Here is an 8,156-nt window from a genome sequence, read left to right on the forward strand (position 1 = left end):
TAAATTCTTGCTTTATGCCTCAAATAGCCAGTGCATGAATAATTTTCCATATATTATATTGATTCCAATCAGTTTAATATTCTGAATTCTGACTCTCATTTGCTTGTATCAGATATCAGAAATTAAAGTGAAAAATTAAAATGATGATTACTATATTTTTAGTCTTTTATTCATATTCGTGACTTTATATATATTTCTGACAGAAATTCAATTACGAGAAAGTACAGCTCACGTAGCGGTAAGTGAAAGAACTATCAAATCATGCAAATCCTGTTCCATTTCTGCCATCAATCTGCTATCAGAGATTGTATGCGCAGATCCTGTTCGATTTTTGCCGACAATCTGTTGTCAAATTGCATCGCACAGATCCTGTCCAATTTCTGCCACCAATCTGCCACTAAGTTATGCCGGCAGAATCTGTTCGATTTTTGCTGCCAATCTGGTAACTGATTATGTTAACAAGCTTTGTTATATTTCTGTTGACATTCTGGCGACATCACATGATATATCAGAACCTGCATCGATTCTGTAATCTTTCTGTCGACAACAATTTCTAACAGATTCCCTGACAAGATCTGCTTTAGCAGACTTGGCTATTGGGGAATATTCATATAGTATTCATATAGTATTTATATAATATTTATAAAGTATTCATATAGTATTTTTCCATTTCCATAAATTTAAACTTTATGAATTCAATGGGAATAGTATTTGGAGTAGTATTTGGGAATAGTATATGGAACACTGAAAGAATATACTAAATCTAAAAAAATAATTGATTTCAATATTTGCAAGAAAATATTTATTTATATTAAGCCAAAATATATTTGAATCATTAAAATATACATGTATACTTTGCTGATTCAAATATATTTTTGCTTAACATAAATAAATATTTTCTTGTAAATATTGAAATCAATTATTTAAATAAATATTTTCTTATAAATATTGAATCAATTATTTTTTTAGATTTAGTATATTTTTTCAGTAAACATAAGGCATTTTGCAGGAAAAATTAATACACAATATTATTAATATTTAACTTCTTTTTAATATAACTTCTTATTTAAAATTAAATGTATGTGCATACAATATATATTATATTTTTATATCCATATATAATTAAAAAAAATAAATATATATGTAATATAATAAACAACTTATATTAAACGCTGTAATTTAATTAATGCATATAAATACAACTTACTTTTATTTTCTATAGTAGTTGGTTATTCTTTAGTTTCGTCTAAAACTTTTATTGTGATACGTGAGTGACTTTGATAAATCTGTAATAAAATATATGTATGAAATTATATAACATTATATTATACATTAGAAAGATTAAAGGAATAAGACAGTCTATATAAAAGTAATATATGAACATATAATAGAAGTTTGTATTCATATAATCAGAAATCGGCTGTTGAAAGAACATGAACTACATGCAGACAAATATTTATCCAGATTTATCAATAGATAGAGATTTTGATTGATTCTGTTGGCAAACCAACTAAAACAGTTTGTTTACTGAATAAATAAACAACAAAAATAAAGACTTCATGCGTTTATTTCGAGGTTAGGTAGTAGAAGTATATTTAGTTCAACTAATACTTACCATTCAATAACACCCAATTATTAATATAATTATGTAGCACTGTGCTTTTATAATCTGTGTGATATAATATATATATATAAATATATATATTACCACCTTTTTATTGCAAAATACATGTAGCACACTGCACACTGCACGAAATTACAAGATAAAGTTCGAACCGAACGCACACAATCTCGCGCATGCGTGAAAAAATAACAAGTAATTCCTTATAAATTCTCAAAGTATTCATAGTACTATCGCAAAGTATTCATTAAAATGAATTTATAAAGAATATTTAAAGACGAACTGATTATAAATAATTCTTCAAGAATTCTTCAGATATTCATTTTTCTAATTCTACAAGTATTCTTTAAAATGATTTCCCTATGAACTTATGTTCACCTTTGTGCTATCTGGGAAGTAAACTATGGAATACTTTGAGTGAAATACGGAAAAGTGTTAAAAAGAGCAGTGAGGTTATAATCGATTCACGTGTTAGATCATAACACATATAGGTTATGTTGATTAGAAAACACCGACTACACAGTGAAATCCGTAGAAAGTACAAAGTATTAATTAATATAACATACACACGGATATATATATATATATATATATATATATATATTTTATTACACTTCTGTAACAAATAAGGTAAGTTATATATGATTTAATAATATATTTGATGAATGAGTTAAATTACGTAATTTCATGATATATTTCTATATACATACAAAAAACACATTTTTTAATGACAATGAGATGTGAATTAAATATCATTTTACATGTAATATATTTTACATTTAATAAGAAAATATCAATTTGCGTGTAATATCTGATTGACATTTCACATTTTCTACTATGTAGGGATATATTAAGAACTTTTACAATATTATATATTATTAATATTATATATGTAATATTATATATGAATATTATATTTTAATATTATATATTATTCAAATTATTTTACAAAATTATATATTATTCTTTTGTTCCTTAATTATAATGCTTGTAATTAATGTTTCCAGGAAATAATATATCCAGAATATAAGTATTTGGCCGTATATTATACATATATACATATTATTAGATACATTATATAATATTATATACATTATATACATATATATTATATTTTAACTCATTTAAAAAATAATAGAAAAAATTCTCAATTGTTTTTAAATATGAATATAATAAAAGAAACTAAATTTCTTAGTAAAAAGCAAACAAAAAGAAATATACAAAACCAAGTCCAGGAATTATTAAATGAATTTAATCAGGCAAAATCAATATCATATTCAATTACCGATGAACCATCAACATCACATTCAGTTATCGATGCACATTTTGAATCAAACGTAGATCAAGATTCGGAATTGAATTTAGATCAAAGATATAATCAACAGAATAATGAATTCGAAGACAAGGAATTAACTCATAATAATGAATTAAAAAACAAGAAATTATTTAATGAAACCTCTAATATTACATGTGAGACATTTCAAGAACTATATGTCAGTGAAGAACATGATTCTTCAGAGTGTGAATCATTATCTGATGATTTCCTAAATAAATTGAGGAAGTGGGCTCTAACACATAACATTACACTATCAGCATTAGATGACTTATTGTCATTACTAAGTCCATATCACTATAATATACCTTTACCATTATCTGGAAGGTCTTTGTTATACACTCCAAGAACTACAAATTCAATTGATTTGCAAAATGGAAAATTTACTTATTTTGGTATATATGATCAGTTGCATCTTCTATTAGAGAAAGAACCATGCTCAAAAATAATTAATTTAGATTTTAATATTGACGGTTTACCCTTGTTTAAAAGTAATAGCACGGTTGTCTGGCCTATTCTTTGTAGATCATTAACTTTAATTTCATCAAATAAACCATTTATTGTAGGTTTATTCACTGGCCGAGGAAAGCCAGAACCTATTGACCTTTATTTACAAAATTTGATACACGAACTTAATAATATATTAAAGAATGGTATTGAAATAAGTCATAAATTATTTCAAATTAGAATTAGATCTTTGATTTGTGATGCTCCTGCACGAGCTTTTCTAAAATGCTGTGTAGGTCATAATTCTAGGCATGGATGTGAAAAATACAATATTGAGGGAGAATATATTAATCATAAAATAATTTTTTCATATAAAAGCGGACAACTTAAAACAAAAGAAACTTTTATTGAACAAATACATGAAGAACATCATAAGGGAAGATCTCCATTATTGGATCTAAATGTAGATTTAGTGAGTCAATTTCCATTAGATCCTATGCATTTAGTATATTTAGGAATAATGAAAAAATTGCTGATATTATGGACATTAAAGGGGAAACCTCCTTTCAAATTATCTGGAAGAATCATTAATAATTTATCGGATAAATTAATTTCGTTACGTCCTTATATAGTTCGTGAATTTTCTCGAAATCCTAGACCTATATCGGACTTAAATCGATGGAAAGCAAATGAGTTTAGATTATTTTTATTATATATTGGTCCAATTTCTTTAATAAATATTTTGCCTAAACAACTTTATAATCATTTTTTAATGTTTCATGTTGGTATTACAATTTTGAGTAATGTTAATCATATTTCTAAATATATTAATTTTGCAGAAGAAGTTTTGTATAATTTTGTAAAGTATTTTGAAAAATCTTATGGGAAAGAAGTAGTAACATATAATGTTCACAGTTTAATTCACTTAGTAACAGATGTGAGGAATTTTGGTAATTTAAATACAATTAGTTGCTTTCCCTTCGAAAATTATTTAGGAAAATTAAAAACACTTGTAAGATCCGCAAATTCTCATGCACAACTTTGTAGACGTATATTCGAATTATTTTATTGTTCAAAAACTGAATTATCAATAACTAAATTAGAGCCTAAGCAAAAACATTTTGAAGGACCTACACTTAGAGGTACAACTGATTTGATTTTACAGTACAAGAAATTGAAAACGCCGACATATATTTTGACAGTTTTTTCACCTGATAATTGTGTTTCAATGGAAGGAGATATCATTGTTCAGATAGTAAACATTCTGTTCTTGAAAGATCAATTTTATTCCTTAATTTGTCATCGATTCCTAAAAGTTTCTGAGTTTTATGATTATCCATGTTCATCGAAATTATTGAACATTTTTAAAGTGTCTCACATATCATCTAATATAGAAGAATTTCCTTTTACATCAGTAAAATATAAAAACATGTTATTGTCCGGAAATGAAAAAGGAACTTATATTGCCTTTCCTCTTCTTCATGAATTATAATACATTTATTAATCTTAATTAATTAATCTTTTTATTTTATTATATATATTATTGTATATATTTGTACTATGTATATGTATATATTATATATTATTTTTGGGCGAAAAGCAGTGTTAATTTTTTAAACAATGTAAGTTTATAAATTTGTTTAAAAAGATTTTCAAGCTAGAGAGAGATTTATAATCATATAAAAGCTTATATGTTTTATTTTATTTTATTGAAATTTAAAGTTAGTTTTTATAAAAAAATATTTCTGTGCAATATTGATTTTATATTTAAGAATTTTGACTTGACAAAATGGACTCATATTTATTTTTTTACATTTTATTATTTTTTCAGATTATGTATTCACTAATAGAATTTGCAAATGAACAAAAACCTGAAGTTGAAGTGGTCCCTAATATTTGGTTAGAAAAAGAGAAGGAAATATGGTATTGTTTTTGGCCTCAAACAATTTCCACCAAACAAATTCGTAAGGCTATTGAAAAATGTTACTTACCGGACAAAAATTGAATAAAGTATAAATGCAGAATATTGCATACATATGGTAAATTTTTTGACTTTATTTTATGAAAAAGTAAAAATATTTATACTTTTTCTTCATTTATACTGTTTATTATATCAATATTTAACATATATCGGAAATTTCATCTACGTATTTATTAAAGTATCTCTTGTTTTTTTCTCAATATATACTACATATTCCTCTTTTTTTTTATAATGTAATTTTATTATGTACTGTCGGAGATTAGTATTGTGTATATTTGCAATATACAATTTTTTTATAAAATATTTACGAGTATAATTTTCATTTTTTATTATACATGCTTTCAATTTTTGAATTGATGATATTGGATTTTACATTATTTAAAAAATTTATAATTTACTATTTCATTATTATTTTAGCTTCTTACGATGATGCGAGGAAAAAATTAGTAGATGCTGAATTTACATCTACTTTAGAAACTGATGTAGAATTGCAACCAACTATTGAATACCAACGGCCAAAAAGAAACGTGAAAAGACCTTTCCGACTTTGTTCGGATTCTTCAGATTCTTCAGAAATTGAAGAAACATCATGCAAAATCCCATCTCTTCCTACATTAAAAATAACACCTACAGAAAATAGTAATATTTTATCGAAAAAATCTATAATTACTTCATACAAACCATCAACATCGACAGCCGATATTAACAATTCTTCACAATATACATCTAATATTACAATTAGTCCTTCAAGATCTTTAGAAAGAATAGTTAGTTTTCCACAGAATATAGAATTCAGAACTATCTCTCCTCCTACATTTAAAATAACATCTACAAAAAATAATATTTTATCGAAAAAATCTACAATTGCTTCATACAAACCATCAACATCGACAGCCGATATTGACAATTCTTCAAAATGTACATCTAATGTTGCAATTAGTCCTCCAAGATTTTCAGAAAGAGCAGTTAATTCTCCACAAAAAAAAGAATTCAGAACTACATTGACCACTTCAGAATTCCACAAATCAGGTAAGATATTAAACTTTTTTGTATGTACAAAATTATTGCAATAATATTAGTAATTATTAAAATTATCTATAGTTTAACAATAACTTTGCTCTTGAAATAATGTATAAAATAATATCCTGAATAATCTGCACTTGGATCTATATAAAAGTCGGTTCTCTTCAATAATTGTGCTTAAATTAATTAAGTATCAATTTTACGTATTGGTTGAATATTTATATACTATTCCCACGTACTGTGCAACACTTACCATTCAATTTCTCTATATTATATTTTTTTTATATTACATTTTTTTATACTTCTACAGTCAGGAGCTACTCTTATGAAATTAAAAACTAGTTTACAATTCATACACACACACACACTTTCGAAATATATTAAAATAAAAAATAATTTGACCGATAAAGAGAATAATAACAGTGAAAAAATAAATTAATTTTTCTATTTTTTAAAAGCTCTAATATAAAATGTTATTTCTAGACTTCCCTTATCTCATTCTAACAAAATTAATGAGCTTAGAAAATTCTATGAACTTGCTTCTTCCGATGGTCAAACAACTTGTATCACATTTTCAAAAATCAAAATACCCCATATGGAAAATGTTCCTGAACTACCAGTTGACACCGATGAACATTAGGAAAATATGGAAAGATTTTTAGATACAAAACAAAATTTTGAATATATGGTAAATATAACTCATTAAGTCGCTTTTATAAATTTTCTCATTTTTTTTTCTCTTTTAATCTATTTTTTTATTAAATAAGATTATCATTGTTCTTTTTAAGATGAATATTTTATCTGTATCTGGTGGTACAACGATTGTACAGATAACAAGAAGAACATTAGAAAAAGTAATAACAAATAATTATGCTAAGAAATTTAATTGGGCAGGAAGAGCACTAAAAAAGCGTTCAAAGCTTTAAAAATAAAAGATATTGATTATAGGTTTGTACTTNGTAATGAACGAGTTTGCCGTTGTTGTACGCGCCCGCGGTGACGTTACATTCTACGCGGATAATATTAACATTGATGATGTTAATCGGCATATTCGATTCGTACATTTTCCCGGCTGAGAATACGATTCGAGAATCCTAGCAGCGATCCAATGTTGTCGGGTTTGCTAAAGTTTAATCTGTATGCGCATTTGATCTCGCTCCTCATCATATTGTAATTAGCGGAGCACTATCGGATATTCACCATCTTCATAGTCACCGCCGTCAATATGTTTCTTATCGCGATGTTTCCGTGAAATTGCACGTTTCAAAAATTCATGTATATCTCGCAACTCGTACGATCCCTCGGGAATCGTAATTTCCGCGTCGTCTTTACCAAAATAAAATTTATTATTCGAGGAATTCACGTTCGGTATCGTGTAATATTTCTCAAAATCCGTTAGACCGAGTTCGTATTCATCGTCGCTCAAATCTACAGTGGGAAAGAAGTTTGCCGCGAGAACGCTACCATTCCCAGTCAACGTGAATGTCATAGACATGTCGACGAAACTATTTAACGAATACTGAGTTAAATCGCGATATCGTCTTTAAATTCGCACGCATCGACCGTTCGAAGAAACTGCAAGCATAATTGTCCGCAGATGCTCTGATCGTAAGTTTGAACAGGTGTGTGATTGTACTGTATCTTCGTTACGTTTTGTCCGAAATATCGCACCAATTCGATCGGTGGTCGAAGATTGCCGAAACTGTCGAAATATATAACGCGATTCCCCCTCTTTGCGTATGCTACCCAAT

General features: G+C 26.7%; 1 pseudogene; it reads left to right on the forward strand.

Annotated features, from left to right (window-relative positions):
• Positions 1-2,235: 2,235 nt before the first annotated feature.
• Positions 2,236-7,302, forward strand: LOC112638297 (annotated as a pseudogene).
• The last annotated feature ends 854 nt before the right edge of the window (positions 7,303-8,156 follow it).

This window comes from Camponotus floridanus, unplaced genomic scaffold (genome assembly GCF_003227725.1).
Source record: "Camponotus floridanus strain SB8 unplaced genomic scaffold, Cflo_v7.5 scaffold281, whole genome shotgun sequence".
Lineage (NCBI taxonomy): Eukaryota > Metazoa > Arthropoda > Insecta > Hymenoptera > Formicidae > Camponotus > Camponotus floridanus.